Source organism: Camelus bactrianus, chromosome 12, assembly GCF_048773025.1.
Source record: "Camelus bactrianus isolate YW-2024 breed Bactrian camel chromosome 12, ASM4877302v1, whole genome shotgun sequence".
Lineage (NCBI taxonomy): Eukaryota > Metazoa > Chordata > Mammalia > Artiodactyla > Camelidae > Camelus > Camelus bactrianus.
The window spans coordinates 3707718-3734303 of NC_133550.1; the positions used below are offsets into that span (position 1 = coordinate 3707718).

Sequence of the window (26586 nt, forward strand, 5' to 3'; positions counted from 1 at the left end):
GTCTTTGTTGTAAAGCTCCTATATATCCTAGCTCCTCCTCAACCACTTGGGAACAGTCCCTCCGAGCGATCTGAGAGTCTGTCATCCCGGCTCGAGTCCTCCCGCCAAATAAAACATAACTCTTAACTTTTAGGCTGCACATGTATTTCAGTCAAAAGTTTTGGACACCAGGAAGGGACCCAGAGCAGACTTCTCTCCAGCTGAACTCTCAGAGTTACCGGAGCCTTGGTACCAGCATTGGCACTTTGTGCCCATCTGCCTCCTTGGGGAATCCAGATGAATTTGGGTGAGTCTCTCCTGGTTCTCGGATCTCCCAAATTGGTTGATGATCCTGAGTTTTATTTTGTGGTGTATCCAGGTACCTGGCCCTCCAGTTGAAAGATACTGGGGGGGAATAACCCACCCAGTGGAGACATACTGGGTGGGGCCTGGTTGAAAGATAACAGGAAACACCCACCTTGAGGAGACGTCTGAAGTGGGGCTGGTGGAAACATACCAGGAAAATACTCACCCAGTGAAAACGTCCTGAGTGGGTCCCAGTTGTAAGACACTGGGTTCAGGACTAAGTGGTTAGGTAAGAGGCTGGTCTAATGTTGTCCTCGATTTGGTTACCTCCATTGAATTTTTCGGAATAGAAGTAAAACTCTTATGAGGAACCTTTCAACTCCAAAAATGGGACCCTCCTCCTGGCTGGTAACAGCTTTCTTGGGTGATGGAGAAAATTACAGGAATGGTAGAGGCAAAGACTTCATGCCATAGTGTTGTCCCTGTGGGAAATCTTACCAGCAATTTTATTCTGAGAACCCGACCTTACAATGAGAAATAGAACTTTCAAAAAAAAATTAAAAAAAAAAAAACCACAGAACAGAAAAGAAAAAGAAATGACAGATTGCCAGCCTCCAACTAATACACTAGCCAGGTTTATATACGTACAAAACTCACAACATTCATTAGGAATTAGAAAAAAAAACTCACCCTGAAAGTAACTAACCAGGCCTGATAAAATATTTTTTGGAATTCTGAGCTTATAAGAACAAAATCCCATTTAGGGGGAACTTGGATTTCTCTTCCTGTGTCCTTGAAATGTAAATGTTTTATCTTTCTCTGGGTGTTTTATGTGTGTGTATGTATGTATATATGTGTTTCTTTTTTTTTAAACGACACCTTGGACTCTGTCATACAAAAGGTACAAGTATTGTGTACATATTGTGGCCACGCAAATAAATTGGGATTCTCAAAAATCCTTTGTACCAATTTTCAGATATTTTGCCATCTTAACCGTTGTTCCATCAGCCTGGACCACAAAGGCTTTTAGCTTTTGGAAAGTAAACTTTTGAATTTTATTTAAGCAACACCCCCACTGTCATGTGGAAAAGCCTCTTCATCTTATTGGTTTAAAATCACTTTATATATATATATATATAAATTGATGGCCATATGATGGATCCTTTAATTTGGGAAAACTTTTAAATTGGTGAAAGTTGAAAGAGCTCTCATTATAAACAGCCGTTTTATTGGTACCTATTAAAATCAAGTTTAAAGGTAGAAAAATATATCTAATGGTTAACCTAAGAAATTAGTTAAAAAAAAAAAACTGGTTTGAAAACCTACATTTGTGTTTTTCCTTTCTGATCAATGGTTTTAGGGATGCTAATAAATACTTAGAATAATTAATGTTAATTAGGCTGAATAACTGGAAAAAGGATTGTAAAAATGTCAAAAAAGATAAAGATAAGGGGCTTATCCCAAATGGATAAATATTTTTATATGGTTATTTTGAATGAGATAAATAAAATGGACATTTTTGGATTTAGATACAAGGTTTTGATACTACACTATGTAAAGTAAAAAAAAAAGGGCCAAAGAGATCACCTACTCCCCCCCTACATTAAAGTTCAAACAAGTCCGCTTTAGCACAGTTTAAAATATATGTATTTATAGAGCTAAAAATATACATATTTATAGACTGAAATACTTGATCAATGATTGGGACAACAGACCTATTAATCAAATTGAAAATTGAGAAGGGCCTAAGCTCTTTGGCTGAAACTTGGGAATCCCAGAGACTTTTCTATATAATTAGATACAATGCACACACACACAAAAAAAGCTTCTGACACTCCTTCTAGAAATAGGAATTACTGATTAAACCTAATAAATATAAAAATTAAAGGTACGAGATTTAATAAATTTGAGATAAAATTTGTAAAATTGGTATATTAAATGGGCTTTATATAAAACATTTGCTTAATTATATTGTGGGATAGATATATTTCAATGGAAAAACGCTTCCCCTTCTTGGTATTATAAGGCTGGGCACATATCTGTCCCTTAGAAAATATTAATTGAACAAAGTAAAGGAAACCAATAGAGTTTCGTGAGCCTTCCAATATAACGTAAAATTAAAAACTAATATTCAGTGGCTAATAGACAATAAAGTAAGAGGTTTACCCTGGGTTTAACTTATAACCCAAGGAAAAGAGACCTCACTAAATACCTTATGCAAGCTTTGGAAGACATGCTAAAGTAAATCTTAAAGTTTTAAAACATGGAATTCTTTGTTTACAGCTCTTCTCACTGATACAAAAAAAAAGCCAATTAAGGAGATACAATTGGATCTGCGTGACAGAGCAGTTCTCTGGGGAACTGGAAGCGTCTGTCTTTGTCTTGCAGATCAGAAATATAAATACAGCAAACAGTGACCTAGAATGAGCCTAATTAGCTCAAAGAGATAATACTTAAGGCCAAGAAATTTTTGGCATTTTAGAACTCATAACTCTGACGTGTCCTTCAGCATTTGTCAAGAAATCTTAAATGTCGGTTTCATAAATAGTAAGCCTTAGTGATTTGAGCAAGCAAATTCAGCTTACTCCAACTATTATTATACCTATCTTATAAGTAAGTTTTAAAGTGAACCTATGAGATCTCTAGCTTTTGTCTGTTTATAAGCCTGCGTACACATTATAGATGTGAGATATTTCTACAGCTGAAAAAAAAAATCAAAGTCAAAGATCTCTGCTTATTTGACGTAAAAAAAATAAGAGCTTACAAATTAAGTATTTTTAAAATAAAAACTGACCAAATTGACTTTCAGCGTTACGTGAACTGGAAAATATTCAATATTAAGATTACACTTGGTATTGTTTAGTTTAAGTATGTTCTAATTAATATAGACATCTTTAAAGTCATCAATATTAAGTACAATACCTTTACTGTACCTAGTCTTAATGAAAGTCAAATAAGATCCTGTTATATCTGTTGCAGAATTGTCAAGAAAAAAAATAGTAATGTGGTGTAGTAAAATTTTAAGTAAATTAAATGCAAATGAGATGAGAGCTTTGGGTAAATTTTTAAAATATATTTTTAAAATGTATGGTTAAGATACTCTCTAAATGTTTGGTATCTTTAAATTCTAGAGTTGTGCTAAATTGAGTTAAATGATAGGAGTTTATTAAATAGCTATGACACTTTCAGATAAAATAAGATTGTAATATGAATTATTTAACATTTAACTTACCCTTACAGAGAAAGTAAAGGTGTTTAGAAATATTAATAAATGGTTGGTGCTACCCTGAAATAATCTCTATTATTAAGGGTATAATCTCAGTATCCTAGGAAAGTAAGATAAATGTGTAAAGGAAGATATATGAATGTAATTATATTTTGTTAATAAAAAATAGTGACTTTCTTCTGAAGCTGGTTACTTCTGAATGGAAGAGAAAATAAAGGACACACTAATGTGAGTATAGTAAGCTGTGGAACGCTTGTGGAAGAGGAACCCTGAGGAAAGGGTTTTGTACGTTGTCGGAATTGTCTAAGTTTAGAATCAACTTGGGCAAAGTAAATGAATCTTAGAAGTAATCTGGTAGAAGACTAGATTTGGTTTTCTCTCTGTTAAGATGACAAAATTTTCTAAAAATGTTAATCCGCTTTCAATAACAAATTGTAAAGCTTCTTATACCACATAACTGACCTGTTCTGCTTTTACCTTTAACGTATTTTCTTGTTAATGAAAAAGAACTACTTTACAGTGATCTATATGTTTATCTGACCAAGTGTTCTGAAAACTTTTAAAAAGCTCCCCAAATATCAATTTCTAATTAAAGTTCTTTTAATCTCCAGTTAAGTTTGGGATGCTACAGAGGACCCCTGAAACATCCCAAAGAGAGATTTTAAAGTAGTAAGTTTCATTTGGCATGTTAAATAACATGGTATTGTCAAATGAATAATAGATCTTCCTAGGTTATATTGTATGAGAAAATATTATTAATATAGATATTCTAGAAATTATATGGATTCCCTAAAATTCTGGTATATCTGAAATGTTACCAGTCATAATTCTAGTTATAGTGACCAGCTTTCTTTATCGATTATAGTGTAACGTTGTTTAACCATGCTTTTAAATCACTTGTCATTTATATACAGTTAATTGTTTCCTTCTGATGATTTTGCAAATTGCTTTCTCTTCAAGGAGATTTATTGATTTCAAATGAATTTCAAATTATAGCACTGAACTAAACTGGGTAAGTAATTTTAAAGGTCTAATGGATACTCTGAGTAAAAGAATTAGTTACATGGGACTGAGTAAACTGGTGAATATGGTTATAATTTTTGATTTTGTCTGAAATACTACTGGCTTTTACCTGTTTCCCAGACATAAAGAAACTCTTCTCCTCAAGCTAGTTATGTTTCACAGAAATTTGATAAATTATACTTATGTACGCAGACTTGGAACAGTTATCTTTTCTCTCTATCTGATCCCTTAAGAGACTAAAAACTCTAAGGTCCCCAGTGGCTCTATCAGACAAATGAGGAAGATCATCTCCTAACAGATATAGCAATCTCAAAGTATTTTAAGGATTTTAAAGAGAAAATAATTTACCTAAATCTGTAAGGCAGAAATCCATGACAAGCCCTTGACGAGGCATTCTGGGCCTAAGAAAACCTTATTAACATTCTACCCTGAGAGTCCTTATTAAAAGTTCCAACACAGCCAATTTAAAAAAAGCCTATATAATAAAATAATCAGACTTAGCTTGTAAATAAATTAATCTTGATTTGACTATAATTGAGAAAACTGAGGGTAACTCTAGAGAGAAAAAAGATTATATTTTAGTGGATATTAATTTCTAGTTTTGTTGATTGAGGTCTATATTTACTTAGACATTTCCCAGATCATTCCTTGCTGTTATGTCACATTGCTGTAAAGTTTAATTGAATTATGAAAAGAACACTCTAGGTTTGTTTCTGAGGCTCAGTAATCTATCCTTGGTAAAGATCCAATGCCCCATGACCAGAAGCCAGGGGAATATACATACTGGTACAGGCATGACTTAAAGAACTGTCTCCAACCTGAATGGAAGGACCCTTTATCAGGTACTCTTAACAAGACCATACACACCAAAGCTGAAGGAAATGGACTTTCAGATTCATTTCCTATCAGAAACAGCCCCTGCAGTGCACTGGCCTATAGAGCACTGCTCACCTTAAAACAATGCCCAAATGGAGAAGAATCTACCAGGTCAGGATGAGAAGAAGTCAACATCTGAAGAAGACTGCAGACCCAAGACACAGAACCAGGCCTGTATGCCAATTACTTTGATAATTTCTCCTACTTTTGATTATGAACTACTCCAGCTGCTAAGTTTATGGTAAATTACCTATGTCTAGTACTTCTGTGTTACCTTGGTGGGTTTCCCTACTCCAAGGCTCTAACTAGATAGCCCTCAGAAACGTTATTCTAAAAAGAAATTATAGTTCTGTTTAGGCCACTATTGATCTTACAAGGTGGGAGACCTCACCTGGCCAATTAATACCTGCTCTGACCCTGACCATAAATATGAAATTTCGCATAAGATCACTCAAACTCAATCAGGAACACAAGGAAAATTTTAACCCAAAAATATAACTTCTCGACTATTAAATTCTTACTCATGACTTTATAAACGTTACTAGCTGAATTACTTATATTCTATCTATATAATAAAATTGTTGTCTGTTACATTTCCCAATGTGTAACTAGGCCTACAAAATTGATGATGGCTAAACATCTTGAAGGAATAGATAAAATTTATAACTCTGTGTAAAATAATTGTAATAGTGTGATTCTAGTTATGGTAATGAGCAACGAAGGGTAAACAATTCCTGGATCATAATAGACTAGTAAGACAGGCGATCCAGAGAACTTTTAGTATCAACAGGGTCTGATAAAAAACTAACACCTTGAATGGCAGCTCAGAAGATACTTCACCTGAACTAGGAATGAGCCATCCTAGCACCCTGGGACAAAATTGGTCATGAAACGTCTCTCAAAATATTGGTCGAATTTAGGACCAAGGGGGAGCACTGTGAATGAAAGTACTACAATGTGAAAGAAAATACTGCAACCATGTCAGTAAACAAAGAATCCTGAAGCCAAGCCATCAGCAGCCACTGCCACACCCCAGCGAGTACAGGCCTGCAGCCCAGCCTCTCAGCCACTCATATTGGTGCCCTCTGAGCAGACTCAGAATAAGAAAGGACAGGATACTTGCCCTATATAGCTAGGTGCTTGTTAAAGTATGAATTCAGTGAGTCCAAATGTTTGCTTCCTCCCATACATAGAAAACCACTAAATACTTGAACTTGAGATACCTGGCTTTCTTTAGATAACAAGCAATCTTTTATTGTTCCAACTACCTGGTCTTTGTTGTAAAGCTCCTGTATATCCTAGCTCTTCCCATACCTCTTGGGAGCAGTTCCTCAGAGTGATCTGAGAGGCTGTCATCCCGGCTTGAGTCCTCCCGCCAAATGAAACACAACTCTTAATTTTAGGCTGAACGTTTATTTCAATCAACTCCCAGAATAGACACAACTCATCACTTCTGTAATGGAATACACTGGATCAGTAACCAAAAGCGTGTTCTAGTCCTGAAAAACTACTGGTTCCTCTTTCTTCCTGTCATTATACAGTCCCACCAGAACTCATTACTTTGCTGTCTGCTCATCTGGTAACCAAACTCAGAGAAGAGTCAACTCAGCAGACTGCCCTACTGGGGAGAACAGCCGGCAAAAGCACTGTGGGTTGCCTGCCCTCCCGCACGCTCTGCTGACCCCTAGTGTCCTCCGTGGAGACCAGAGCAACAGAGCTGTTCCCAACAACTGCAAAGTCCCACACGTTAAGAAAATCATTTTATTTTATACGATATGTTACGTATATACCCATCTCTGAAAACAGCTTTGCCAGAAGCCCAAATCTTCAACATTAATCAGCAAAGGCAAATCCGGTCCCTAAGTGAATACAAGTTTTAAGACGATGCTAAGGCCTCCAAAGTTCTCTCCACGACCATCAATCAAACTGCCTGCAGGTCTGCAGCTGCAGGCGGCAACATGTCTGCTTTTAAAGCAAACCCATCCTGCCCTCGGGTGTTACAATGTCCCTCTACGCCCTCCCATCTCAGGGTAAGAGCAGCCGCTGCAGAACCTCACAGGGCAGCACTGACAGGACTGGACACAGAGGATCAGAGCTAAACTAAGCCTTCTGATGACACTAGCTTGTCACTGTGTCACTTTACAGATGAAGATATATATAGAGAGAACTGGGGTGATCTTGCTCAAAGTCACACAGCTAATAAGTGGCAAAGTCTATAACTCTGCTCCTCCCTCCGGCGTGACGCCCCAGCTGGGATGCCCACAGGGTTCTCTCATGCCTGCCTGACCAGTCCTTTCCTGTCACTCATAACCCACCACAGGGTCTGAACCTAGCCTGCCTTTTCAGCATCTTTTACATCCAGTCTCTCAGGAACAAGGCTGCTCATGCCACTGTATGACTTCCGGCTTCCCAAACCCTCCGTGCTCAGGGTGGTCTTGCCTGTGCATCCAGCACCCTGCTCAGAGGCTCTTCCTCCCCTGCAGGAGGACGTTTCCACTCTCTGTAGGGACACCCCCTCAGGGAAACCCTCTTCTCGCCCTCAGCACAGCAGGTGTCCCAGGCCACATCACGAGCTGCCCCATTAGGACTGTGGGTGCCCAGGTTTGCCAGTCAGACCAGAAGCCTCAGAGCAAGGGATTATGCCCGGGTCTCCCTGCAAACCTACTGCCCGCCTAACAGTCCCCAGCCAACAGGTCACCTGGAAGTCACAGCAAGTGCCCCACCCAATCCAGAACTCTCTTCATTTACCAGCACCGCTGAAGACTGGTTTCCAACCTTTGGTCAGTTTTGCACAAAAAGGCACCTTCCACTGTGAACCGGGGGGGGGGTTTTGCTTATGCAACTCACCCTTACTGGAAACGTCAAGGGAAACCAAAAGGCCTTTTCTCGACAATTTTTTGATGACAACCTCCCACCCACAATACTCAAATGTTCAAGAGAATTGGGTCCACGTGATTTTGTTTTCCTTACGCTGTGGCTCAAAACACTGCAGGTTTCTTTCTCTTTTGAGGGTATTTGTACTAAGTTTATAGGCTTTAATCTGCTTTTGTCTCACTCTTCAGTATCCCTAGCAGTTGCCACTTCTTACTCCCTTCAGCAGCCTCCCTCCCAACATCAAGTCTAGGAAATCAGCTGTGATGAGGGGCCCAGGGGCAGTCACAGAACATGCAACTAAGGCACAGAGAGGCGACATAATTTGCCCAAGGTTATCAGCTTCAACCCCTAACAGTGTGTGTCACGTCCCTCTGTTTAACTCTTATGCTAAGCAAGTTAACTTTTTGTAGATTATAGTTATAAACAGATGAGGTATCAAAATATACACAAGGACACACATCAAATCTAAGATGTTGATTAACTCCACTATTTTGTTTCTATTTATTTTATTTCTCTTAAAAAAATTAAGAACCTCTGCAGTCAATAATGCAAAATGTTACTGGGTTTTAAATCCAAAATATAGAGGTGTTAAGTGTGTCATTGCTCATCCTTATTTGTATGTTCACAAGACAAAATGATTTGAAAGACTCTCTCCCCTCCCCCTACTCACTACTGGATCTCACCAGAGCTCCCAGTCCACACATCTAACAGCCTTTCATTTACCCACAGCTGAACTCATCAGATTTTCCCCAGAATTCCCTCTGCAGGTTTCCCTCATCACAGCACAGCAGGACTATCATTTACCTCATTAATCCACCCAGAAACCTGGGCCTTACTCCATTCTAACTTCACAGACAGCATTCATCCTTTCTTATTTACCATCGAAACATGTCTTCAATCTGTTCGCTTTAACACACTAACCGTCTCACCGCTCAAGTGGAAGCCACCAACACTGCACTCCTGGACTCACGAGTCTCCCAAGTGGCCCTAAAGCCGCTCTCCCCTACTTGAGACAAATGGGATTGTGTCACTCCCGCGCTTTTAGGACTCTTTTCAAACCCACTCTTCTTAGAAGAAACTCCCAGTTCTTCACCTGGTGAAGGTCTTTGCCGTCAAACAGTCAGCTCAGGAAGGGCAGGACACGCCCTCTCCCCTTGGCCCCACCCTCTGGCAGAGCATCAGCATGGGAGGACCTGCTGAGCTACACCAGCCTGTATTCTAAACCTGGTCTTGATTTCTTAGCAAACTGCTTCACTTATCCATACAAATCCAAGGTAGATTAGAAAGATTTTAGATGTTGAGCTAGACTATTGATTTGGGGATTTTGCACTAGCAACCTGCAAGTACATGTTCTAATGATTCTGTCTTCTAAAAACCACACCCAGATTTAAGTAGTACTTGTGGAATGTCTTCGGAGTAAAAGGGACTGTACTTTTACAGACTTTATATTTTATAACATGAACAAACCGGACAGGGTCACAAATGGAACTGCCTCACAAGTGACAGAAGACAGGTGAGAGGCATATAGCAACAAGTCACAAAGATGGTAAGAGAAACGTTGATTCTCCAACCCCCCAAAAAATTTTTGAAAGAACCGAAAACTCTGAATTTTGAAAGTAAAACACTATCATATAAAGAAATAAAATAAATAATCCTCTTCATCAGTGTTTCAAGATCTGACTGCAGAATTTTTAGCAGGCCATACTGAATCCTAGCACAGAAAAATCAGATGGACTAGTGGTGAGTAAGTTCCAGGGAAATGGCAGCAATTCCTCCACTTGTAAGAGGACACACACTCAATTGTCGAAGGTGATTTTAAACCACATTCTGGAGAAATTCAGAAGATTCAGGCACCGATTCTAGATGGTGATGACACGGAAGGACGGGTTGGATGCATGCTTCTAACTGAGTCACCGGCATTCTTACACTGCAGGGGGAAACGGAGGCTCTCAGTTATGAGCAGAGATGTTCCTGTCATGTCTCCCAGGCCGTGCCTCGGGGACTCAGTGCCCTGCAGCAGCCTGGCCCCAGGCGAGGACCCGCAGCGTGGCCCACTCAACCAGGAGGGGCACTGTGCTTGAGAAAGCCCATCCCCGATGGGAGAAAGAGGGGCTGGTGGGGTTGTGTGTACCTATAAATGATCATAGAAATACACCTGCATACATTCATTTGATACAATTAATATTAGCAGGCTATTTAACAAAATTTCAATTGTCAGTGTTAATTTTACCATTCCTTTCCTCTTGTCCCCTGCACTCTGAGACAGGCTTAGGCTCTCTCACACCTGCAGCTCTGATGCAATATTTGTGAAGTCATTTTACTTTGCTGCAAGTGTCCTCGCTCCCCGTGTCGCTGTGACTGTCGTCTCTTGATAGAGTCAAATGTCTTCCTGGATCTCTCCCTGATTTCCCTGCTCCTGCTTCTCAGATCCTGAGATAAAGAACAAGTGAAGACACATGACTAGAAAAGGCACTGTGGACTTGACCAAAGTCCTCAGTGACCCCCTAGGTGAGTGCTGCCCACCCCTTACCTTCGATTCTCAACGTTCTGCCCAGGGTGAAATCCAGACAGGAAAGAGTCTTGGGCCCAATTAAAAGCTGTGAGGCTTGGGTGCAGGGAAAGGTGCAGGAGCTGGTTCTGGAGCCGGGCCCCTCCCCACCTCTGCTAATCTCTCTCCCGTGGCCCTGCCCCCAAGCCCCCAGGCTCCCTGATCTTCCGTCCTCTTCTACACTACTCCAAGCTCTTTTCCCCTTCCTTTATTCCCTGATTATCCCCAGCTGGAGTGATTTTTTCATCACAGCATCTAAAAAAATTTTCTACAGCTGAAAAAGAAGTCTCCAGAGGTCAATACCCACATGGTGGTTCCTGAAGAGAGCCCCTGGTTAGGGGGACCCTCACCAACACTCACAGGGCATCAGACATGTTGCAGGGTCGACCACCCCCAACAAGAGTTTGCTGTGACCCCTATGCCCGCACAGCATCCCTGTTCACAAAACTGTAGTTGGGCCACTTATCCGTTATTAAGAAGCAAAAGTAAAAAAATTGCTCATGTTTCTTACTAAAATTATCTATGAGGTGGAAAAAGAAATTGTAATAGAAAAGAACAAATTTGACTCCATGTTAGATGTGTTCATTTGGCTTTAAACCTGTACCCTGTTTTCTAGGCTAAGACTTGTTATCTCTGCACCTTTTGTAAAAGAAAGTTGCCTTTAGCCTGAAATATCCAGGAGGGCCTATTCTGCGGGCTCTGATCTTTAAGGATGTTAGCTCTTCTACACTTATGTAGAGATGGCAAGTTGCAAAATAAAAATAAACTTTGTTTTTTTTGAGGTTTTACAGGGGCGCCATGATTTGACCCACATGGACACCTGCAAGAACAAAGGATTCCAAGGAAATCAATTCGTACAGCAAGAAGTTTGCAACAACCAACCACACCCCCACCACTTTTTAGTATAAAAGGAGACTGAATTCTGACTTGGGGAAGAGAGTTCTCCTGGATATCAGTATGCCATCTTCTGAGTCTGCCAGCTTTTCAAATAAAGTCACTTCTCCTTACTCCAAAAGCTCATCTCCTGATTTATTGGCCTGTCATGCAGCAAGCAGAACGAGTTTGGACTTGGTAAATAAATGACTGCATTAGAGGTAGTATGTCTCCACTGTTTCCTCATTTCCAGTATGTCACAACCAATCAATTTTATATGCTGTTTAAGAACACGACCAAAAAACCTATTTTACGGAATTGATTCCATGGAAATAAAATTATTTCTACTCCTTCAAAACTTTGTTGTTTTCTATTTTATTTTGTTTTGCTTATTGAAAAGAAAATAAAAGTCAAATCATTTTATTTCACGTATTTTTTATAGCTACATATTGTAAATACTACAAAGATATTTAAATTGCAATAAAAATTGTTCATATAGTAGTATAAAGATATATACACAATCAAAGCAGAGTAGGAAAGGAGTGGATATTTACTAAAAATCCACTGCACATCCAGTCTTTTACAAGCATATCCTGGAATATAAGCTCTATTATCCAGGGGTCCACCACCCCCATTCTCACTGCCGAGTCCCATAGTAATCAACCCCCAAAGCACCAGCATAGAACCACGCGATCACTATTTTAGGTATAAATGAGGGAATTAGCTCATTCAATTCTAAAACTGAAACCTTAAAATAAATACTGAACTTATTTACAAACAAAGAAAATTGGACACAAAAAAGTACAGTTTCTCCCCCAAGTCACAAAGATAATTACTGGTAAAGGCAATATTTGAACTCATCTGCCTGATTCTAAAAACTAAGGTGGAAATCCCCTTCGACTGTGGAGGTCCAGCAGCACAGCCTATCACCCTATCTTTGTTCAGATCTAGCATTAGACAGCCTGAGACAGCACCCCATTCCTATGGAACTCGAGGGCAAACGATAACAATAAGGATTTTATATTCAGTAGTTTCTTGGTCTCATTTATATAAAGTGTCAGCAGGTCAGCAGAAAACTCTGGGAAATATGAGTGGGTCCAGAGCTTTTTGCTGATAAGAAACAATCTATCAGGACAGAGTGACCTTCCCATGAGAGGCCTCATGGACATAAACTAAAGGCAGCTGAGCAATGAAAACTAGCAAGACCATGGAACTCAAGCAAGAAAGATCCCTGCCATCCCCCACCCAGTTGCCTTTTCACCCACATGGACAAGATGGCAGAAGACCCAGGTTCTTGTCCAAGTTACACCATCATGGATTCTCACCCATAAAAAGTTATGACTCTATGCTGTCTTAAGCCCTTTCCAACTCAAATATGATGACACCAATATCTCAGCAGAATGTCTATGTCTTCACTTTCTCTCTTCTATTAGGATACTATATCTATGGCCAAAAAGCAGAAATCCAATTAAAAACACCATGCACGAAGGCTGGTGAAAGTCTGCGTAAGAGACTTTGTTCTCACGCTCAGTGAATGAAAACTCAGAAAAAGTGTTCCTTCACCCTCTGCAAGTGGGAGGTAGCCTGATTGTGTGTGTGTTTTTGTGCACGCGTGTGTGTGTGTAAATCAAATACAATGCATTCTGGGATGTGTACAGATTTTTTTTATGTTACTGTCATTTCATGAGGATGAGCCAACCTTTAAAGTAACTTGAATCTAGTGTTCTGAGAGAGTCCCAGGATCTTTTGATGGAGGAGGGGAAAGGGGAAAGGAAAGGAGGAAAGAAGTAAATGAAGCAAAGGAGTAAGAATACTACTAGGGAAAGGCAAGACTTTAATTTTGTTCCTACTTGCATCACACACAAATTAGGGACTGACTTTCCCCCTTGTCTCGTCAAGCACTGAGTTGCAGAAGAAGAGGCGACAGCCCATTTCTCACTGAGATTGTGACTGTACATGGCATCTTATAGACACAAATTATTTACCCTGATCAAACACTCTAGCAGCAGGCCGTAATTCTCCTGTTTTGAAAGACAAGAAAACAGGAGTTCAAAGAGGATTTATAACTTGACAAAAGTCAGAGGACCAGTAAACTAAAGAGGATGAATTCAAACTCAGATCTGAATGGAGAGTCTGATCTTCCCACTCCCAGGGCTGGAAAATCCTTAACAGACAGGCTTCCCAGCTCCCTGCATTGTTCCTGGCACCAAGCATTTCCCATGGCGATGGTATCCTGTTCTCACAGACACAGTGCTCTGTGCAGCCAATAACCTCCATTCGACCTTGATCATATATCTGCCTCACTCACCAGGCTTCTCCATACAGGCAGGAAAGCTGGCTTTCAAGTGCGTACAAAGCCACCCCTGTTCTTACCTGGGCTCTTCAGCAGTTTTTCCAGCATAAAGGCAGCCATGAAAGTGCTCACAGTTTGTACATGAGCCACACTACCTCTCTCCATCTGTCTCCCCACCTATACTACTTAGCTATGACCATTTTGAGAATCTTGGAAACAAATTTTTAAAAACAGAAAAGAAACTATTCTGTAACAAGTACTTAATACTTACAATTTTAAATGACAAGTTACAAAGTGAGTATTTACAAATTGAATCTGCCTTCCTAGGTGTCAGTTTTAACAGTTAAAAAATATAATAGCAAAAAATTCTCACTTACAAAATTAACAAAAACTTCAACAATAATCTGGAATAAACTCAAAAACAATGCCCATGTTGTACATGGAGAAACACAGGACTGTACTGAGGGGTAAAGTAAGAAGTGTGAATGCAGAGACATCAACATATTGTATGGAGGAAAGCAGTTTTGTAAAGATGAACGTTCTCCTAAGAATAATTCAAAACTTACTAAAAATTCCCATGACAGCTCTTATCTGTTTTTTTTTTAACTTGAACAAAATATTTTGGAACTCTTCAGGAATAATAAACTCATAATACTAGACAAGAAAATTGGGGATGGAAAAAAGAATAAAAAAAATCGCACTGTCAGATATTAAATAAATTTTTACAATATGTAAGATATAGCACTGGAGTAAGAAAGTAAGACTGACAGAAATGAACCATGAGCTCAAAAAGAGACTCTAGTGTACATAAATATTTTGTACAGTTGGGATTTCAAATCAAAGAGCAAAGTATGAATTCAATAATTGTCTTGGGACAATCAGAGGATCACCTGGAAAAAACAAATTCTATTCCAGTCATAATAACCACAAGAAAAATTACAGATAGTGATGTAAATATTAGAAAGTACTATTAACAGCAAATACAAATCTTTGCTTATAGTAATTCAACTTCTCCTCACTATAAAAAGTAGTATTATCATCTCCATCATAGAGATTAAAAAATCCTACAGAGGAGATATATACCATTATAAGAAAATATTTCTAAGAATACTATCAAGGATAAAACCCAAAAAGAAGACATTTACTGTCTTAAGATTATTTTCGGCCACAAAAAAATAAACCTACTGAACAAAATGAAAGGCAAGAAATGACAAGAAAAAGCTCTGTGATACATGTTAATGAAGACAAGGGGTTAATGTTCATAACATACAAAGAGCTGTCACAAAGCAACAAGAAGCTCCCTCACTTAAATGTGTGCAAAAGACAAAAGGGATCATTCACCTTTTAAAAGTCAGATGGCTAATGAGTGAAAAATGCTCAATACCTCACTGGTCATCAAGTGCAAACTAAAACAATGAAAAAGCAATTTTGCTCATCATATTGGCAAATGTTTTTAAAAAATATTCTAGGTAGTGTCCATCTTTGAGAGAACAAACTGAACGATCTTTTTGGAGGATGACGTGTCAATGGATATGTAAACTCTGAAAAATGTGTGTACACACAGACTGAACTCCATTTTAGGAATAGTTTCGTTTAGAAAAAAAATCAGTTCAAAAAGATGTACTCATCAGAGCATTTACACAGCACTGTTTACAATGGTGGGAAGAAAAGCTGAAGTGAAATCATATCCAGCGATAGAGAATTGGTTACATAAGTTATTCTACATCTTTTCATTCCCCGCAGGAGAAGGAATTTCTAGAGTCACTTGAAAGGAGCCTGTAATGTATGTAATTGTCACATCCAGGGACTAAATTTCCAGAAACCTTAACTAAAGGAATACTCATACAAGATCACAGGAATGTTTGTACAAGAAGGACGCCAGTCAAACACCCTTTCTGACAGTGGAAAATGGAGAAAACTTAAGTATCCACCATCAAGACAATGATGCGGTAAATGAAGGCGAGCTGTGGGCACTAAGGGGCAGGCGTTTTGGCGTGGTCCAAGGCCTTGTCCACAGTACTCTCCCACCAAAGGTGTCCTTACACAAGAGACCAAATCTACTGCACATCAGGAGACCCCTCTACTCTATCTGAAAGGACCGGGTGAGTCTGGAGTGGGAGGACGTCTATGATATACACCTCAGTGAATAAACCGAGCTGCACAAAACATATAGTATGGCCTTATTTTTCAATAAAGCATATATACACACACATATACATAGATTTCTCATATACATGTATGTATGTATGTGTATATATATATGACAGGCATAAAGGTCATGAAATATATACACCACATTGGCAACAGCTTTTACACTGAGGAAATAAGGGGAAGGGAGGTAGGGGCCTTTCGGTACCACCACAGTTCTCTTTTCAGTATTTCAGTTAAATATACTTGGAATTTAAAAGGTTATTTAAGTCCGAAGTAAAATGGACGTTGCCTCCACAAGACAGAATGCTATACTGGTCAATAAAAATCATGCCAGGGGAGATAGAATATTGTAGAAAAACATGTAATAAGCCGAATGGAAAATGGAGGTCTCCACAAAGTAAACAGGCACAGAGTGCTCGCTCGTTTTTATGACAGACGTAATACACACTGATGAAAAGAACAGAAAATAGATGTTAAAGTGTTAATTATTATCTCTGAGTAGTGGGACCAGGATAGACCTTTTTGTCCTTTTTTTAAGACTTATTATATTAAATACACATTATTTTTCATCTGAAAAAAGCATTTTTAGATGTCTAGTACCACACATTGAAAAAAATACACGAGTACTTACAGAAATAACTAGGAGACACGGCAGGAGCGTCACACAGTGTAGAACGGGCGATCCTGAATAACACTGCACAGTTACATAAGGACCCACAAAGTGAGAGCACCTGCTGTCACAGGGCGTGGCCCCCTTCTATTTGTCAGTTGTGTCTTCAGGGCTGAGGCAGTTCTGAGCACGGCCAGTGTCAGTGCTGGTGTCTGGATGGATGCCACTGGAGGTGAGGGCACCTGCAAGCCGAGAGGAAGAACAGAAATCATCCTCTGCTTTTTCTGTCTTGTTTCTTTGTTACTTTTGAAGAGAGGTGTAAATAAGATAAACTAAATCTTCCCTACTAAAATTTCAGAAATGAAACCGTTTTTAAAGTGTTCACAACTTATATTCTGCCTATAACTGTCTTTTCAACAAAGCATCATATTTTTTAAATGTTAATTAACTCAGTTAATTAACTACCTGTTGAAACCTATTAAAGAACATGAAATGCACTATGTAAAATCACCACGCCTGCAGTGACTGGCACAGCTGTCTTGATAGCAGTGCAGTCAGCCCCCACCATCCCGAGGTCCTGAGCTCCTGATGCTGCTAAGAGAGCACGCTGCCACCTCAGATGGAGAGAAACGGTGAAAGCGTTTTCTGAAATCTACAGAACTGACAAAACATAACTGACAAATCCCAGGCTCCTTTGAGGCTGTCATTTTCTGTTTCTGGCCAACCCCCGTCAATGAGCAGAACCACCCCATTCCCGAGCCATGGGACTCACGTGGGAAGCAGTTTTGGAGAAATTTCCAGGTATAGAATGTAAAAAACTATACATAGATCTCTGAAAAAAGAAAAGATGCAATACTCTGATTTTGGAAGAAACTCAAAATATTCTCCTAAGCCTTAGTAGCTGGAAAGGCTGGGCATCTCCTAAGCCACTTATTTATTTCACAGCCAGTGAGCATCTCCCACAAACCCTGTTTCCCTGTGTCTGCTGGGAGCCTCAGGCACAGTGTTGCTGTCGATCTTATAAGTCACAGGGCTGAGGCGTGTGTCTCACGCCTGCATCTCCCACACAGGCTCGCCTCCTAGCCTCACTGTCTGAACTTGGCCCCATTTCCTCACCTGTTTATTTGGTATCTGTTCTTCTGTAAGCTGCCTGAAATGCTTTTTGGAACATGTCAGAAGAATCAGTGGGTAGAGAAATGGACAGATGGACAGGTGAGTGTTGGGGAGACAGAGTGACTCCATGAAAAGGGGAACAAAGAAAATTTCCTATGCAGAACCCTCTTCTAGTCAGGGAAGAAAACCACCACGGAGAAGTGTGAAGAGGCAGGTGGCTTAGGACTGTTTCCTGGATTCCATGAAAAGTCACACCAAGAGATGAGAGGGTAGAACTATAAATAATAAAAGAAAAAAGCATGCATGCTTGAAAAATATATCTACAATAAGTACTTTCTAAAGAATAGATTCAAATCAGCACGGCCCAATAACAAAATCCTTGGGTATTTACAGAAGTGAGAATCCCATCTCCAAACCACAAGGCATCCCTTCGGAGCACTAAGAGTCTACACGGGACGGTCATAAAGTTGTCACCGCAAAAGCGATGCTATCCTGCCCTTACGAGGAATGAGCAGCTGTGCTCGGGCTGCCCACGCGTGCCATTTACACCCCACAGCACATCTACAGGAGAGGGACGCCTAGCGAGCCCCATCTCTGCAGGACAGAAAACAAGTCCAGGAGAGGCTAAGCCGACCTACCAGTTCTCCATCTCACAGGACTGGTCACTCCAGAGCAGGACTCGAACTCGGACCCACGTTTGTAACCGCAGTACTACCGTGATTTGTGTGCTTTTTGTGTGTATAATACATTTGTTTCCGGCATGAAAGGATATTTAACAAATGTTCGGTTGTCTTGTCTATCTCATTAGCTCACAATCTTTATATTTTTGAATTGTACTCTTTTCCCCTGGAGAAAGGAATGGAAAGAGCGAGGGTCAGAATGAGATGGGGCTCCATTCTTTATCTGTTACCACATCTCATCCAGTCCCCAACCAGGAAGAAGGAGCAAATGTTCTCTTCATTTTTAAAGAGAGAGCTCCACTGATGGTGACTTACTCAACTCCAAAACCAAGTCTGGGGGAAGGGCACAGACAGCAACCAGAGAAGTATCACCCGTAGGAAGGAGAAAAGAGATCAGGGGAGAGCTCAGGGGGTCAGCCTGATTTAATTTCAATGGATAATATAATACCACAGACTAAAAATACTAGCATGCAGTGAATTTGCTATTTCTTGACATCTAGCAAGTTTTCATAGCCCGCATGAAACATTATCGTGAACTAGTGAAAGGAAGAGTCCACACTCAGGGAAAATCAATGCCACAGGTAGGCTGAAACCCAGGTTGGAGGAAAGGAAGAGAAAAGGCATAGTTAAGAAGAGGGGAAAGTCTGGGAAAAAGACATCATCACAAGGACTCTCCAGCATCATCCAGCAATCATATAATCATTCATTCAAGAGAGAGTTACTTAGGTCCTATTTTGTGCAAGATTTTACACAGGGCAAAGAAAGAGTGCAGCGTCCATGGTGGCAGCAAGTGGCGGGGCTATAATACAATTCTGATCCTAGTACCTTGCACAATTGTACTCAGTATAAAGGCAAAAAAATAAGGTAAAATAATACTATGTAAACTCTACGCATGGTTGAAAAAAATTAAAGAAGACCTAAATACCTGGACAGACACACCACGCACATTCCTGTATCAGATGACAGCGCTCTTGGGATGGCAGTGCTCCGCAGAGCGATCTGTATACTCAACGTGGTCTCGATCACAATCCCAGCGGGCTCCTCTGCAGTAACTGACTAGCTGCTGCTACTATTCATATGGGAATTTGAGGGACTCAGTAACCAAAACGTACTTGAAAAAGAAGAAAAACATGAGAGGACATGTAATTCTCAATTTCAAACCTTACAACTGTATCTCCAGGTGAGATTAGAGGCCATTTTTAAGTTATTACTGGGTTTATCCTTATTTTCAAAATTCTGTACAATGAATATACCTGTTAGAATAAGAAAAATAAAAAGTAAGATATCTTGTAAAACATGCACAGTGATTCATTCATTAGGAAAAAAATTATTTTAACTATAAAGAGGTAAACAATTATCTAGTGAAAAAGGACTACTTAAAAACAAGTGTGCATTTATAATTTTCATAAATTGAAAACTGAAAAGCACAAAACATCAAGTTTCTAGGGAGACTAGTGAAACATATTAATAGTTATTTTCAATAATTCTAATTGAACAATGAAAACTCAAGAAAGGGAAAATTGTGATTGACACCCAAGTGCAAACACATGGAGAGCAAAGGCCTAGAAATCACAGTTCCTTTAAATCTGCTTCTAACTCAATAGGAGAGGAAATTCCTCACTTAGGGGACAGTGGAATCCCATACATAAGACAGGATACACAGTACAAACTGCAGTAGTATCGGGAGTGAATTTCTTAGAATTCTAATGTTACAACATTGCTGAAAAACTATAAAAACACTGACAGACAGATTAAAACACACAGTCATATATATTATATTGAAACATATGTAGTCTGCTCCCATGTTGCATAGAAATACAAACATATTTGTTCATTTATAGGCACTGATTACTTTATCCCACATAGAATATTTCAACTAAAACAAAAAATCAATAATACACTCCTCTTGTCAAATCTACTTGATAAGTTACTCTGCTATGTAACCATAATGTGTTTAAGATAGATCTAAAATTAGTGAAAAATCTTTGTATGGTTTTTTGAATTGTTCTCAAAATTCCAAGCTTAATTTTCAAATAGATCTGAGCAGTATTTCTATATTATCTTTTCCCTTGTGAAATGAACAACACAGTCTGTTGTCAAAATTCTGTACTTACAATGATTCACGAGCACCGTTTCCTAACAAAACTGCTGAACAGCAAGGCACTATCCAGACACTGTGACTAAATAAATGAAACACAAGGAAGACAGTGACCCTAAACTGGAGGGCTTATAATCTGTGTCAACAGCGGGTTTTTATTTGATTGGTTTGATTGGGTAGCAAAATAAAATCAATCAAGTACTTTCTGCTTTTAGCATTCTGTAAGTCATGACTGTTTTTAGTGTCATGAGAAGGAAAGACTTAAGCATGACTTGATTAGGTCAACTAGCAACAATCATCACTGGAGAGTGAGTAATAAAGAAGTTAACTGATAGAAATGCTTCTGCCTACATGAGACCTAAAATAAATCTATACTGATATCCGAAAGGAAAATGAGGAGATGAGGTCCCCAATGAGAAAACAAACAAGGAATCAAAAAAGGAAAGACGTTTTCATTAACGATTCCAGGCAGTAGTGGAGCATGGTGGTGAGGATCACAGATGTTTGGGACGAACATGAGTGCCTGAACTCCCACAGCACTGGGTAGCTGTGAAACTGATATTTCAGAGAAATTTTCTGCATCTCAGTCTTCTATCCATACACTGGGGACAACAACCGCACCCATCTCCTAGAACGGTCCTACGAATTAAGTTATTTATATATAAAATTTTAAATAAAATACCTCAGATTTTAAATAATACCCCAAAAGCACAAGGAACAAAGAAAACAGAGATAAATTGGAGTTCATCAAAATTTAAAACTTTGCTTCAAAGGGCACCATCCAGAAAGTGAAAAAACAACACACAGAAGAAATTTTTTTCAAATCATTTATCTGATAAGGAATTTGTATCTATAAAAAAAACAAGTACCTCCTACAACTCAACAATAAAAAGGCAACTCAATTAAAAGGTGAATAAAGGATCTGAAATGGTATTTTTCAAGGAAAATATACAAATGGCCAATAAGCACAATGAAACGATGTTCAATATGATTAGCTGTAAGGGAAATCAAGTCAAACCCACTAGGAGAAACCGCTTCACACTCACAACAATAGGTTATAATAAAAAAAAGAGTAACAAGCACTAATAAGGACACAGAGGAAGCGGAGCGCGCAGCCCTTGCTGGTGAGGACGTAACACAGCATGGCCACTTTGGAAAACAGCCTGGCAGGTCCTCAGAGAGTTGAACATTTGGTTTCTGAATGACCCAGCAACTCTGCTGTCTGGGCACAAACGTAAGAGAACTGAAAACAAATGTCCACATAAAAACTCCTACAGGAATATTCATGGCGACACTACTCATCACAGCCAAAAAGCAGAAACAACACAATTGCCTATCACCTGATGAATGGGTAAACAGTGGGGCCCAGCCATACAGTGGAATATTAGTCTGCAATAGCAAAGCATAGAGTACTGACCCAGGCCACAACGTGGACAAACTTTGATAACGTTACTCAGTGTGAAATAAGTCAGTCACAATAGACGGTTCCACCTACATGAAGTGAATCGATTTAAATGAAATGTCCAGCACAGGCAAATCCACAGAGAGAGAAGAGTGGCTCCTTGGGGCTGGGGGAGGATGGGGAAGATGGGAATGACTGCTTATGCATACGGGGCTTCCTGTTGGGGGAATGAAAATATTCTAAGATTAAATGGGATGCACAATTCTGGGCATAGAGTAAAAACGACTGCATATTTAAATGGGTGAATTGTATTAAAACTGGTAAGAAAAAAAGCAACTCGGGCCAGTACCTTCCCTAGTAAATGCAAATTGCTAACTTTTATTAGAGGAAGAAGAAACTGCCCTCAGCATGAAAGTAGGAGATCAGCAAATGTGAGTTAACCAAAATTGGACAAGAGCATTTCACTTGAAACAGTTGCTGAGTGTACACGAAATATTCAGTAATAGGAAAATCAGTTTCACATCAGGAAGAAGCATTCTGCTTCAAATGCAGATCAAGGATTCAGCAAGCCCAGCTGCTACAAATGACCAGAGAAGAAACCTGGTTCTTAAAACAAGCACCAGAGCCAACAAGGAAATGGTGGTGAGGAAAGCAGGCGGCCGAATATCTGGAACAGTTTGCTACAAATAATTTCTCCACTGAAAATTTAAAAATAAAATGAAAGTGATAAAATGCTCTGTTGACCTCACGTGAATGGGCTTCCTTCGGTGCTCGACTGTTCTGTAACCCCGATTGAGAGACTCAGGAGAATCAGCATGTCTCCTGGGAGTCCCCAAAGGACTGCCCACCAGCACGCTGACCACCATCACATCTGCCAGGGTTGAATTGCAGAGAAGAGAACAACTTCTGAAAGGCACAGGAAATGTTGACAAGGGAAGAAAAGGCTGCAGTCAGTCCTGGGACAGAGGCCCTCTGAGCAGAGGCCAGAAGGCTGCAGGTGAACTGCAGTGGCCGTGGGACAGGAAGTGACCATGGGGGAGCATATCTCAATTCTCTCCTCTCTCTCCATCGGGTAGGAGTGGTAAACCTGCATCCTTCTCACCTGGAACTGTGGGTTGGCTGGCAGAAGTCTTACCGACATGGAATGATTATTCAAGTCTCTGTGGAAAAAGTCAATAAATCGAGAGGGAGTAGGGAGCCAACTCCACGAGCCTCTCAATTGCACCCTTATTTATTGTGTATAATCAAAGAAAAAATTCATTAACAATTGTGTGATAGTAATAGGAACTTCGGGAAAGACAGTATGAAGCAGAGATTGTAGAATACACAATGAGTACAAAGGATTAGTGTATCTTTAGGGAAGTAATGGGGTGAGGGGAACAAGATACATTTTTAGACATGTGAATTACAAAGCAGACCACCAGACCAGCCAGGTCCTTGTTCTGTGGATCATAGACTATCTAACAGCACACAAGCTCAGCGTTTATACCTGAGGGCCTCGGTCCTTGCTTTGCAACCAGCAGAGTGCTATCTAAAACCTCAACTATGCAAGCAAAGCATTGTCTCTGCTTTTTAATGCAAGGAGACTGGAGTGAGGATGTACAGGCACTTGCTTGTAAAGCAGTTTTTAAGCATATATTTTTCTTCTTAAAGTTCACAGGCGGCTGGAGTGTGTTACAATTTGTTAAACCAATCATGGGCTCCCACATGGAACCATTATGGAGGACACCCTAAGATGACAAATCCTGCCTCTGGGTCTTTTCCTGCCATCTTCAGCCACTCTAGCAGGGTCTAGGTACATCCGTGAATAACGATCCTACAGAACTACCCACACTCTTAACTCCTGGTGCTTGAAACTTAATTTTAGCTCTACACAACTTACCGTAGAAAAGTTTCAGAAATAAAAGGTATAATATTCCTTTTATATCTCATCATATTACTGATTTTTCTGATTGCTCTAAGTTGCTTCTACTTGGTAAAGCAGATAATTCTGCAGGTGAATTCAGTAATTTCCATTGGGCATATCTAGCCATTTTGGGCTCTCTAACTTCTATTGGTCAAATACCGATACACTTAATTGATTTCTTTGTTTATCAATTTCAGCCGGGAGGAGAGGGAGTGTCACTCTTTTCCTCAGCCCACCCTCAACCCTTTTCTCATCAACTCAGGCCTCCTGAAAACAAAACAAAGGATTTGTTTCCCTTCTACTCTTTCCACAAAACCAACAGGAAACATCAGCCTGGAGAAAGAATTCAACACAAATGTTAAAACAAAAATCTATAAACCTGGAGCAACTCCATCTCCGAATCATGATACACAATGACATGAGAGTAAGTGTGTCAGGCACAAAGCATGCGTGAGCCTGACCACCTGATTTCTATTCTTCAAAGGAAGGAAGGTTTTCATATTTTTTATTATCATTCTTTGTCATTGTTTCTGAATATGCCAAAAAATAGTTTATGAAAGAATTATGCACTGCAATAACAGGTTACTATTGTATCAATTATAGAAGGCATTCAGAGGGGATAGGAAAAGCCACCTCTGTAAAAAATGCAAAATTTCTTCCCCTGTTAAGAACACGTATACAAAATGCAACAGAGAATTCAAATTCTTGTGGAGAGGAGCAAAAGCCACAGAACCAAAGCAAAGTCAACAGAATGAGTTAATTCAGAATTCACTGGACAAACATGCTCAATGTATTCAAATAATTTTAAAGGCACACTGCAAACCATTCACTTAATGATCTGCAGGCTAGAGGAAGCATTTCCTGCTTTAACAGACAACAGAAATCAATAGGGTGCCCCAACAAACAAGGACCAAAGAACAATCAGGTTTTTAACAGCTCTGATAAATCAGCATGTTCTAAAGATCAAAATCCAGAAATTTTAAACATTCATTCACACCACAATGAAACAAGCACTTAAAAAAAAAAAAAAAAACAAAGAAACTAAGCACATAGATCATGTACATAGAACAATGAGGACTTCATGTACCGCTGGAAGAACAGGCTATAGCCTTTTACTTGAAAAATAAAACTACTTTTAATGATAACTGCTAAAACACATTTCATCATTCATGTTGCCTTGAAAAATCTGAGGCACTTGTATCTGATCAGAAAAGCAATTCTGGGTAATAGTAGGTTACAATTCAGTGCCAGTTTGCTTTAGAAGAAAAGAGAAAAAAAAGCTACTGTTTCTCATATCCTGCACAAAGTGTGAAGTGCCTCCCTCCCTCTTTCTCCTCCCGTTTTCTGAGCTCATGCTCCCCAACCCTTCTGAAACAAGTATGAGAAACTCTTATTCCCACCAATATGCAAAATGACAAAAGAATATCAATTTATTTGTGTAAATATATGCCTATACCTTGAACTGTAGGAGAAAGGTATCAGAAGTCCATATGAAACTTATTTCTAGATTCCTGAAATCACACACACAAACGTTCACACAGACACAGACACATACCCCCTGGATTACTGGGCACTTCACAAGTTTAGGAATTCCAACTTCTAGAAGATAACTTTGTAGTTAGTTTAAAATACAAATCTGTCAGCTTTTGAAAGCCTTGATCATCTGCTAAACCATCCAAATATCAAAGAGATCCAATTAGCTTTCTCTGTAGAATGTAATTTCACTTGATGGCAAAACAGACCCTAAGAAGTACTGGATAAAATATTCGTGTTTATCACTATCTATGATCGTTTTTAAGCACATTAACAGATTCAGAAATGTATGTCTCAACAACATTTATTCTTATTGAAAAAGCATACGTGTTCAACTCTCTATACAGTGACTAGGTCCCATGATGGTGTTTAAGAGCTATTTTGTGCATTGAAATATTTATTTTCAAGTGCAGACAAGGAGGGTGTGTATTACTCAGTTGTAGAGCACCTGCTTAGCATGAACAATGTCCTGGATTCAGTCCCCAGTACCTCCAAAAAATAAATAAAAATAAGTGCATATTTAAAAATAAGAATAAAGTTATATAAAAAAAAGCAGGCTAAAAAGCACTGCAATCTATATGCTACAATTATACTAAAAAAAAAGTGTTTCTTTCAAATATTGACCATATGCCAATCACAGAGACTATCACAAATCACACCTGAACCATCACGTGTGATTCTCAACAACCCTAAGTAGACACGGATGAGAAACCCGGCACTGAGGATGAGGAGACGGAGCTCGGAAGATCCGGGGACTCTGACCGTCCTGCTCCCCGTGACACCACGTCAACCCAGGGCAAGCTCTGACAGACCTGCTCTGAGGGGACACCCAGCTGCATGGAACCTTGGGGCATTGGGGAGTCCCAGAAAACACTAAAAATTGTTCAGTGAAAAACCAGCTCAAATATATTACACTTTGCCACATCCTTTAAAAAGGGAAAATGACTGAGACCTTTTTGATGCCTCCGTGTCCTTTCTGCCATCATCAATTATTTGCCCTCTCAGGGTGACCAGTGAAGAACTGGACCCCATATGAAATGCACTCAGATGGAAGAGCTTTTAAAGTTATTTTAAGAAGTTTGTAAGACCCTGTCT

The 26586-nt window shown here is 39.5% G+C and overlaps 1 long non-coding RNA gene across 4 annotated transcripts in view; it reads right to left on the reverse strand.

The window, feature by feature from the left end:
• LOC141579335 (uncharacterized) overlaps nt 1–26586 on the reverse strand; it is a 114754-nt gene that overhangs the window by 17392 nt on the left and 70776 nt on the right. For 2 of the 4 annotated variants that reach the window (XR_012510508.1, XR_012510506.1), the window contains 3 exons: nt 19478–19663; nt 18511–18718; nt 16781–17001 (listed from right to left, as the gene is read on the reverse strand). This is a non-coding gene — a long non-coding RNA (uncharacterized LOC141579335). Of the gene's footprint in view, nt 1–16780; nt 17002–17531; nt 17592–18510; nt 18719–19477; nt 19664–26586 lie in introns of all 4 variants that reach the window. The other 2 variants (XR_012510507.1, XR_012510509.1) reach the window with 2 other exon arrangements.